The following is a 12,309-nucleotide window of genomic DNA, read 5'->3' as shown; positions in this document are numbered from 1 at the left end:
ACACAAACAGATCAATGACCTAGCCACGGCGACACAAACAGATCAATGACCTAGCCACGGCGACACAAATAGATCAATGACCTAGCCACGGCGACACATACAGAACAATGACCTAGCCACGGCGACACATACAGATCAATGACCTAGCCACGGCGACACAAACAGATCAATGACCTAGTCACGGCGACACAAACAGATCAATGAAACTCGTGACATCACAAGTCATCTTTTGGACTGCAGACTGTCACCGGTAAACATGTTCCCCGCTTGTAAACAATTTAGAGTGAGTGAGTGAGTTGGGTTTTACGCCGCCTTTGGCAATATTCCAGCAATTTCACGGCGGTGACACCAGAAATGGGCTTCACACATTGTACCCATGTGGGGAATCGAACCTGGGCCTTCGGCGTGACGAGCCAACGCTTTAACCACTAGGCTACCCCACCGCCCCTACAGTATTTAGAAGAACACTTCGTGTGTCAGTGGAACACTACCATCAACCACCCTACATTACAAACAATAATGTACAAACAGGAGTACCTGTAGTAGGGGTAGTAACGGTCGCAGTGGGTGTTTCTGTTGACGTTGAGGTCGTTGCTGAAAGACAAAATGTTATCGACATAAGAACTCTTACTACTTCAAAATGACGAGCTGTAACACCGGGTCGTTATGAACAAATGCTACAAACACGAGTATTGTTGAAGAACGTTGCATCAAATAGGTAACTTGCATCCCAAGATCATGGGAAATACCTTCTATCAAGAAGCGTCATTTGCACAACTGACATAATGTGACGTATATATGAATACGATAATGATTACACCAGGTGTTTGACGGGAAAATCAAACCAATTCTTTGATATGGATCGGAAGTTTGGGGGATTAAAAGTGACAAGAATATAGAAAACGTTCATACTAAATTGTGTAAATTCATTTTGAAAAGTGGATATAAAGCTGCTAATAAAATTGTACTAGCAGAAAGTGGACGCTTCCCCCTAGTCATCAATGGCCGTTGCCCAGTACTATCGTTTTGGATAAGATTGATCAAACAGCCTCTTAACAGAATATCCAGAAACAGTTATGAACTTCTAAAGAAATTAAATGGTACGGGAGATATAAACTGTTGTACGTGAATTATTGTTTTAATGTGGATTTGGCCATGTATGGATCGCACAAGATGTTGACGACAGGGATTCGTTTTTAAAACTGTTCAAACAACGATGTAGAGATATATACCATCAGGAATGGTTCCATGACGTTCGTTATTCAAATAGTATTAGTTATTATGCTGAGTTTAAATCCTTTATCAAACCTGAATTGTATCTATCGTCTCCAACATCTATCCATCTACGTAGAATATGTTTAGATGTAATGGCCATGATTTTAAGATAAAAGCTGCAAGGTTTCCTAAACACCCGTATGGTGAAATTACCACTTGTGATCATTGTAACCTCACAGAGGATGAATACCATATACTTTTAGAATGTCCTCAATATTCATGTTTAAGATTGAAATACTCACCTTGTAGACAACCATCAAAAGAAAAGTTTATTGCTGTTTGTACATCAATAGTTGAACCTCTTTGTTTACTGTATAATATTTCTTTGAGTCAGTGTGTTTTTCCTTCAGTTTGGAAAACAGGTAATATTACCCCTATTTTTCAAAAAGGAGATAAATCCCTCCCTACTAATTACAGACCCATAAGTTTCTTGTCTATCCTCGGGAAATGTGTTTAAAAAATGATGTTAAAGCATTTACATAACCATTTCAATAAACATAGCATTTAAAGTAAATTTCAATCAGGTTTTACTACAAACCACTCGACCACATCTCAACTCATTGAAATCTATCACAATATATGTTCAGCTCAAGATACTCATCACCTTTATTGTATGATTTTCTGTGACATTTCAAAGGCCTTTGACACGGTGTGACATAAAGGGCTATTGCACAAATTGCACCTAGGAGATATCGTTTTAACAGTAGATTTTGTACAATACCCTGACAATGCTATGACGTCATGTACTTGATGACGTCACAATGCTATGACATCGCTGCACTGCAAGTCTAATGGCAGTACCGTGTTCAGATATGTACATTTTTCATTGAAAATTAATGAAGAGTGATTTCGGATGATAAATAGAATCTCACCCTCGTATCGGCAAGCCTCGGATATTTGTAACTTTATCAACTCGTGTTGATATAACTGATATCAGAAGACACTTGGGTGAGATTCTCTATTTACCTGAAACTCTAACAAATGTCAAAACAATGTTTGCTGACGACACTTCAATTGGTGTTGCAGGAAAAGATGTAAAAACCATAGAAGCTACTCTTAACTATGATTTAGCAGAATGGAAAGAATGGGCTGACTAATGGTTAGTGAAGTTTAACCCGAACAAGACCAAATTGATGCTTTTTAAAAATGGAAACTGTCCACAAGTTCCTGACTTGATTTTCAATAATGAACATTTGGAACGTGTACATCAACATAAACACCTCGGTGTCATATTTTCAGATAATACAAAATGGTCTCATCATGTATCTGCTGTAATAGAAAAGGCCTCAAAAATTGTTTCCTCATTACGGACGCTAAAGTACGTATGACCTAGATATATCCTTTCTAGTATGTACGAAATGTATATTAGGCCTATTTTAGAATATGCATCTGAGGTCTGGGATAATTGCCCTAGCTATATTTGTGATACAACTTGAAGCAGCAAGAATTGTAACCGGATTGCCTAAATTCGCTTCAAGATATAGTTTATACAGTGAAACTGGTTGGTTACCATTGAAAGTTAGACGAACACAAAACAAAGGACACTCTGTACATTCTACAAAATTGTTAATATGACAGACAGACAGACAGTTTTATTACAGTATATAAGGCCATGGCCCACATTACAGAATAATTTTACATTTTATTTGATGCTGGTAAAATCAGTAACAGTAACAGTTGTTGATATGCAAGCTCCTGATTACCTGATAGATTTACTTCCACCTTTTACTGAAACCATTTCTGGATACAACTTGCGTAACAAATCAGATTTGGCTGTTCCTAAATTTCGCACCTCAATTCTCCAAAAGTCATTTATCTATGATTCTGCAAGTTTATGGAATGCTCTCTCTTCTACAACAAAATGTACAAATTCATTATCATCGTTTAAATCAAATTTACCTGGACAAAATGACAACGTTCCAAAATATTTTCTATTTGGTGAAAGAAGACAAATATACTACACACGAAGTTAAGACATTCGTGTAGTTCATTACATGCAGATCTGTTTCGTGTTAATCTATCAGAGAGTAGAGCTTGCAATTGTGGTGCTCCGGTGGAAGATGCTAACCATTTCTTTTTAAAATGTCAAAATTTGTCAGCTGCCGTTTGATCTGAAGCAAGACTTTGAACTATCAAAAGTTCACTTAGACATTGATAACATTCTTTACGGCAACCCTGCTCTACCAAATACTATTAATGAAAATATCTTCAGACATGTGCATAAATACATTGTACAAAGTAAGCGTTTCGATAAATCAATAAATATGTCTTAATATTATTATGTCCATTCATTACGTCCATTCATCATTGTTCATGTTTCTGATGGGAGCGGGCGGAAATAAGTTACATGACTTGTGCCCAATCCATTTCAACTCTGAATAAAACATATTTACAAGTTAGCCTTATTACTATACCATGTAAATCGCAATAGATCACATCGACAATAACTGTAACATTGCCTATCTCTGGCATGCTATGTAGGTCGTATTGCATGATAGCGCTGTCTCTGTGCCCATTACAATATATTTACATTGTACTGTTGGCCTCCGGGCCATATATACCAATACAATCTGTGTGTTTGTCTGACACCAGGTGTAAGCAAACCATGCAAGAGTATTTACTAAAACTACTTTGCCCAACAAGATGTATTCCAATATGATCGCTCTAAGACTTGACAGTGAAGCTATCAACCCCTGTATTGTTGGAGAAGTCACGGAGGTTCTGACATATATAAGCAGCCAAATGTCAGACATTGAGACAGCAGGGTTTAACGTCATGAAACGGAAGAGACACAACTCTTCCGATAATCATGAAAGAAATATGTTTCAATAAACTATACGATCCCGCCATTGTCATATGCATATGTCCATGAATCACTGTCAAAAAGTCATGATACCATGCGTTCGCGAAAAGGTCGGCGTATGCTGCCCCAATGGTTGAACCCAAACTCCACACCCAAAGGCAAATCATCTGTTCGATATATATATATATATATATATATATATATATATATATATATATATATATATATATATATATATATATATATATATACATGTATATATATATATGTATATGTATATGTATATGTATATTCTCAGAAACAGATTCCGTTTGATAAGTAAAAAAGAGATGTGTAGATTACATGGGTGTGTCACTGAAAATCAGTGATGACACCAGTTGTTCACGGGACGGGTAACCATGTCCTGCCCTAGCGGTAGCACCTGCCATTCACACAATTTGCCTAAGAATGGAAGTATTTTTGCCTGACGTTGCAGAGCAGGGCCCCGTTTCACAAAGCTCTCGTTGCGCTACGACTATCGTAAGTCAATGTTACAGTATAGGAAGTACGAACGCCACGAGAAAAGTTACGAGATCTTAGAGCTTTGTGAAACGGTTCTCAGTATTCCTGCGACGGCGGCCTGTAAAGAGTGAGTGAGTCAGTTTAGTTTTACGCCGCACTCAGCAATATTCCAGCTATATGGCTGCGGTCTGTAAATAATCTGGACTAGACAATCCAGTGATCAACAGCATGAGCATCGATCTGCACAATTGGGAACTGATGACATGTGTCACCAAAGTCAACGAGCCTGACCACCCGATCCCGTTAGTCGTCTCTTACGACAAGCATGGGTTACTGAAGATCAACATTCTAACCCGGACCTTCACGGGTCGGCCTGTAGAGAAACCAGACAATCAAGTGATCGATGTACTGGCTATAAAGACATGAATGATGCAGAGGGGGATATACATGTAAGCAGCTATATTGTTTTTTATTACCACCTCCATCAGAAACCATAATCAGCCTTATATGGGTGGGTGGGTAACATTAGACACATCAGCATCTGTTCTGGAGAGAAAGTTAGTTTCTTTGGTTTTTGTTATCTGATAGCCAAAACATATCTTTACAAGAACCATGAACGTTGCATCAAAACGCAACCGTAACGCCTCGTGCAGTCACTTCCTGCATGTGCAGGGTCGAGCACATAGGTTTCTGACGGTTAAGTGGATGGTCGACAATTGTTGATCAGTGAGACTCTGGTCGTTAGATTACACAAATAGTTTGCCATATTCGGGCATAGTATAGATACTAAACAATTTAGAATTATAGTTGTGTATCTTATCAGATAGCTTATTTAGTTCATGTAGTTTAGAAAAAGTATCATATTTAGTTTGGTGGTCGGAGTGGCAAAAGTATCATATTTAGTTTGGTGGTCGGAGTAGCAAGAAGGTTGTTTATTTACCATTTAGTTAAGCACGTTTTTTCACGTTTCACGTTCACAAATTAATTTAGTAATTCCACTGCGTAAACAGCATTATTTCAGCCTGGGAATTGAACAAACTATTTTACAATACAAAAACATTGTTGTTGAAGGATAAATAGCATAAATTGACAAGTGATATATTACAGCAACAAACAGCTTAAGAATGATAACACCAGGACGCAGTCTAAACACCGGGGTATATATCACCAGCAATAAAGCGAGGAAAGCACCTTCTGCGGAGCTTCCCACCCCAAGAGAGAGGGAAGCTGGAGGTGTCGGGATCCAAGGGTCCCCCCCCCCCCCTCCCTGTCCTGAAGCCAACGCATTTTAGTAAATTGTCTTCTGACAAAAGTCACTGAAAATGATGTATTCAGGTCTATATTTGGTGATTTTTTACGTATTTATAATTTCATTTCTCGAGTGGAAGCAGTTTGTCGTGACATTTATCAGTTTGTCGTGAGAGGCAGACATGAGTAATACAAGCGTGAGTGTCAAGCCAAATGCGGGGGGTCTTGACGGGCCGGTACAGTTGCTCGCAGTGATGACACACTCCCTTTAGTAGCTGCTTATCTGTACTGTGAACCCACAGGTTCTGGCCACACCCTGAGCTGCTGTTTATAACTGATAGATAACACAGAATATAAGTGTCCCCCTCATGCAACAAGTATGTTTTACGACACGAATGCAGAAATCTCTGCAAGAGTGAGTGAGTTTAGTTTTACGCCGCTTTTAGCAATATTCCAGCAATATCACGGCGGGGGACACCAGAAATGGGCTTCACACATTGTACCCACATGAGGAATCGAACGCGGGTCTTCGGCGTGACGAGCGAACGCTTTAACCACTAGGCTGCCCCACCGCCCCTCTGCAAGAGTGACGTCAACACATTGTGACAGGGACGCGACTATATAATATATCTACAACCAGAGTAAACAAACACTTGTAAAGTCATCAAGTGGCTCGATCATTCTTTATTTATAACAAACCAGAAGGGCGGAGAAATTTGAAGACGTCATGCAGATTTAGAAAACAAATAACCCTTTGTTGTATGAGCTGAGTATACACTAACAGTTCTTTGTCATAAAACAACATGGATATCCTGACAGAAGATGTTGAAAGGTTTATTCATCTACGTCTGATCAGCAGAAGTGTTTCTCAAATGTAAAGGTATTGCGTAAAAAAAAGATTGTTTTACGCGAGTGAGTTTAGTTTTACGCCGCTTTTAGCAATATTCCAACAATATCACGGCGGGGGACACCAGAAATGTACACATTGTACCCATGCGGGGAATCGAACCCAGGTCATCGATGTGACAAACGGACGCTTTAACCACTAGGCTACTCCACCGCCCCCGTATTGATTGTGCAATGTTTACACAGTTATACGAACTTTAATAAATTAAAGAAGCGAGAAGTGGGTGAAGCTGAAGCAGCCGTGGCCAAGAACTGTTCTGCTTACCACAGTTGGCAGAAGAAACCAGTACAATAATAACAATCACTGGCACGGGGTTCCCCATCTTCATCCGTCTACAAATAAAGTAACATCATCAACAAAAACATTAGACAGGTTACAAAACAAGAAGCCAGTGTTTCTCAAGTGGGAAATCCCTCTGCCATATCTCCGTTACCGGCTCCTAAAGCTGGATCTCGCAAACACTATTTGCTTTGCACTCTTTGTGACATTTGTATTAATCTGCTCTTACATGTCCGCTGAGAACACGAGGGTCAAAAGACAAGCAAGAGGTATGCAATCAGCGAATTGCTGTCTCAAGAGATCGTGTAAGAACTGAGATAACCGTGCCTCTGTATTGGATATCAGTGCTTATAACTCGCCCGTGGAATATACTGCAGTGTAATATTTTTATGGCAATTTTACATTAGTGTAATACCGCTAGACATATGACGTCATAATGGTTACAGTTATGATGTCACAATGCTAATTTGCCTCTGTCGCAATGGTATTAGACCTTGATGACTCGGGGAAAATTGATATGAGAGTCATCACACTGTAGGCAGTTTCCATCAATTCATGTTGGAGAGTAATAAACAGAATACTAAACTCGTTTCCATGAAATACCATTTTTATTAAACTCGTGAAAGATTTAGTATCAAACTCGCTTTCGCAACAGTTATTTTTCAATGCGTCATTCTATGCGTATTTTACCCGGATACGCAGCTTATCTGGGCCTCTGCGGCCTTATCAATAGTTATTTCTAGTTCAGCGCGAATAGGACAAAGTTATGCGAGAATCCGTCAACTACTGCCATTGATTGTAGTTTCATCTGTGTAGGAACTGTTATCACTGAACGCATTGCCAAATATCATAGCAGTGAATTTAAATAAGGAGCTGACATACTCATGCCGCCAGCCATTGTTATAACTTATTGTGTGAGTGAGTGAGTGAGTTTAGGTTTGCGCCGCTTTTAGCAATATTCCAGAAATATCACGGCGGGGGACACCAGAAAAGAACTTCACATATTGTACCCATGTGGGGAATCGAACCTGGGTCCTCGGCGTGACGAGCGAACGCTTTAACCACTTGGCTACTCCGCCGCACTATAACTTATTGAGAACAAGACTCACTAACCACCAAAGCAGCTCCGAAAAGAGCCAGTGACACTCAATAGTAAACTGATTACCACTCTGGTAACTCATTAGTGCCGCGAGTCAGCTCTTGGAAACAATGCCACCTTGGGAACAAAAGCTCGTCACGCCGAAGGCCCAGGTTCGAATCCCCACATGGGTACAATGTGTGAAGCCCATTTCTGGTGTCCCCCGCCGTGATGTTGCTGGAATATTGCTAAAAGCGGCGTAAAACCAAACTCAGTCAGTCAGTCAGTCAGTTGGGAGCAAAATCGTTGTCGTTCGAGGGGGAAATTGCAGTTTTATAATACGAAAAAACTACTCACCTACAAACAATCAATACAATATCTCTGTGCTTTAAGGAAAGTACTACGTGAATAATTTGGTTTGGATTACGACGATGCGTTTGTGACTGGTCCACGGAGGAACATCTCCGAAACAGTTTAAAATATGCGAGCTAAGTTTTCCTTATTTTTTTCCGGAAATGTGTATTTGATACAGGCACATGACAAACTTTGTTTCCAGGATATATATGTGGAAATGTTAGACTACTCACATTTACTTGTCCCTGCAGACGGTCCAGGTAACTTGAAAGCCAGGTAAACTCCTGGGTGTGTCCTCTGATGTAATACAGGTGTGTCGCGCCATCACGGCCTGCCTCACAACGGAGCATGTGAGAGTGATGGTGTGTCCAGGTAACTCAGGTACGTACTTCAGGTAGGGAGGTGTCGGCACGGCGATAACACAAACAGGCAGCCGCTGGGACTTATGGTTTTACAAACTGTCACCGAGTTGCTACTTTAGCAGTGAATATTAGCAGAACATAACTCCAGATTCAAAGACAGGTGAACAGTTAGTATTTTGTCAAGTCACCATGGGCAGCAATGCAGGCTTCAATGCGGCGGGGCATACTACTGGTCAAAGAAGTTAGAAAGTCGTGGTCCATGCTCTCCCAATATCGGATCACCTCTTCTTTCATTTCAGCAATATTTGTCAGATTGTTCTTATTGACACTTTCCTTCATAAGTCCCCAAACATTTTCTATTGGATTTAGGTCAGGGCTATAGCATGGCCAATCTAATAATGTCATATTTTGGGTCCGAAACCAGGCCTGTGAATGCTTTGAACGATGTTTGGGGTCGTTGTCCTGCTGGAAAATACAAACATTTCCATAAAACACGTGAGCAGATGGAAGTAAATGTCCCTCGAGAATATCTGTGTACCGCTCACTGTTCATATTCCCTTCAAATACACAGAGGGGCATTGCCCCTAACACAGATATGCCACCCCACACGTTAAATTTCGGACTGTACTTTGGGCGCTGATACAAAGGTTTTTCAGTTTGTTTGGTCCAGAATTTCAGTGTATTAGGAAACAGCCACACAGAACTTTCATCTGAGAAAATCACATTGTCCCAGTTAAAATTTCTATGCTGTAAGCACCAGTTCAACCTTCGCTCCTTTTGTTCAGGTTTCATGATCGGTGATGGAATTCCAACCCATTGCATGCAGCTCAGTTCTAATTGTCTCCTTACAGACAGCCACGGTTCCTCTATCAATCATATCCAGCCTTAAGTTTTCTAAACTCCTTCGTCAGTTTTTAGAAACAAGAATACCAAGCCGCCTCCTGTCACCGACAGTCAATTTTCTGGGCCTACCTGCGCCTCCCTGGTGCTCAGTGCCATATCCATTTGCAAGAATTTTCCAAACACGATAAACAGTGGACAAAGGGATGCCTGTTCTACTTGAAATCACTTTAGCTGATCTGATGCCCTTGTTATGATACTCTAAAATCAACTTCCTCTTCTCTTAATCATCCTTACTGAGTATCACTGAAACTGTCGTCTGCTAGCAAGTAAACAAAGGGGGATAACTCTTCACAAACTAATGAAAGGGATTAACGGAGTTGTCTCACTTTAGTGAAACCAAGCACTTGATAGCTGGTCAAGGTTGTTTATACTAGAAATCCAAATATACGTATTCCTAAAATTCGCAATAATTTCTGGTCATACTATACAAGCTTTGCCACACTGCCTTGTGTATAACGGCTGCATTAACGCTAAGCGATAGTACTTGTTTATACCCTGCCTTCCGTACAAACGGTTGCATTAACGGTAAAAGATAGTACTTGTTGCTCTGCCTTCCGTATAAACGGCTGCATTAACGCTAAACGATAATACTTGATGTAACCCTGCCTTCCGTATAAACGGTTGCATTATCGGTAAAAGATAGTACTTGTCGCTCTGCCTTCCGTATAAACGGCTGCATTAACGCTAAACGATAGTACTTGTTTATACCCTGCCTTCCGTACAAACGGTTGCATTAACGCTAAACGATAATACTTGATGTAACCCTGCCTTCCGTATAAACGGTTGCATTATCGGTAAAAGATAGTACTTGTTGCTCTGCCTTCCGTATAAACGGCTGCATTAACGCTAAACGATAATACTTAATGTTACCCTGCCTTCCGTATAAACGGTTGCATTAACGGTAAAAGATAGTACTTGTTGCTCTGCCTTCCGTATAAACGGCTGCATTAAGGCTATACGATAATACTTGATGTTACCCTGCCTTCCGTACAAACGATTGCATTAACGGTAAAAGATAGTACTTGTTGCTCTGCCTTCCGTATATACGGCTGCATTAACGCTAAACGATAATACGTGATGTTACCCTGCCTTCCGTATAAACGGCTGCATTAACGGTAAATAACAGTAGTGAGGTATTTACCCTATTTCATATAGATTTCTAAATTGCATGGTTTAGCGTCTAAGGGGGACAACTCTTTATTCAATGTTGCTTATGTTCTGGTTACCTCCCTTGTGAGGAGGAGAGTTTTGCGGGCTTGAATAAATATTACGTCAAAAGACGATCGACTGGCATGTTGTTCATTCGAGTGATCGTCTCATTAGTAACCCTTATTTTCATAAGTGGCAACCACGTCGCATATGGTGAAGAATGTGTCGTCCTCGTGGTTTGATAGACTGTCAGTTTTTCCTGGCAATGCAAACTATAGAAATGATCCCTAAAAGTATGATCCGTATTTATAAACGACTGAATTAACACTAAACTATAGCACTTGTTATTACAGGTATTAATCCGGTCTAGTTTAAACACAGGGAGACAGACGGAGAGACAGACACACAGATACGTACATTGCAGTATGAGAGCGGCCTTTACTCACCTTACCTTACCGCACCGCAGTAATCAGTAACGCGAATAGGTAACAATCTTTAAAAACTTTTGAAAACAAACTTTCACAAAGTGATATAAAAATGATTACACAAGGTCTTTTTAAACATGCAGGTATCACCTCCATCCGAGTTATATGTCCTTCAGCACGGGGATGGTGCTGGCGCTCCTTGAAAGTAAATCAGGGTGGAGCTTGAATGGAACCCATGATCACAGGTTCCACGCTCAGAGGTGCCCAAGGGACACAACTCTGCTCAGAATATTGCGGGGCGCTACACGATTTGACCACCCGTTCCACTTGTAAGTGGTAAGTGGCCTGTAAGTCTCGCGAGGCGCTACTTCCGGTGCTAAGCTGATTCCCGGTTCCCATTTCGTGCGCCAACTTGCGATATGCGTGACGGAGGCCCATCTTACTTCCGGTACCAGGTTTCCGGCGACAAGCGTATATTCAAGAACCAGTTCTGGCTCCAAATTGCACGACCGCCAAATATGACTTTACTAGACCGGACCAAGCGTACAACCATGCTTGGCTGTCACAGCTGTTGACAGTCGTAATAGTTGACTAATTTGCAATTGAGGATGGTTTGATCGGAAATTTGTTATACCTGCAAGGATTATCGGTTCCGTACTGTCAACTGACAACCATGAGACCATTCGAAAAGGTATGAAACGTTGTCTGTCACCGGAAGTACGAAACAACGTAAGGTCTCGCGAAGTGTCGTGACCTACTTACGGACTCTATACCATTTATCCCCGCGTGTATATACGGTCATAAAGTCAAGCAATGTCTGAAATAAGGCCCGTCCGACCGCCCGAGATAGGCTAGATTTCTGCCGGACGGTCTAGTTTTACAGCTAGCCAGGTCGATGGACGGGTGAAAAAAATATTCAGATAACGTGTCCACTGGCACTGTCTATTTAGTATATAAGAAGGACTAGTTAAATCTCTTCTGGGCTGGTAGGTTTTTGAAGTTACCAGCACATATGTCTTGCTGGG

The 12,309-nt window shown here is 40.8% G+C and overlaps 1 pseudogene; it reads right to left on the bottom strand.

Moving 5' to 3' along the window:
* Positions 1-11,057: 11,057 nt before the first annotated feature.
* Positions 11,058-11,162, bottom strand: LOC124255510 (annotated as a pseudogene).
* Positions 11,163-12,309: the final 1,147 nt, after the last annotated feature.

The sequence above is a fragment of the Haliotis rubra genome, unplaced genomic scaffold, assembly GCF_003918875.1.
Source record: "Haliotis rubra isolate DU_JTF1 unplaced genomic scaffold, ASM391887v1 Scf600, whole genome shotgun sequence".
NCBI classification, from domain to species: domain Eukaryota; kingdom Metazoa; phylum Mollusca; class Gastropoda; order Lepetellida; family Haliotidae; genus Haliotis; species Haliotis rubra.
This window is presented reverse-complemented; position numbering and strand designations above follow the sequence as displayed.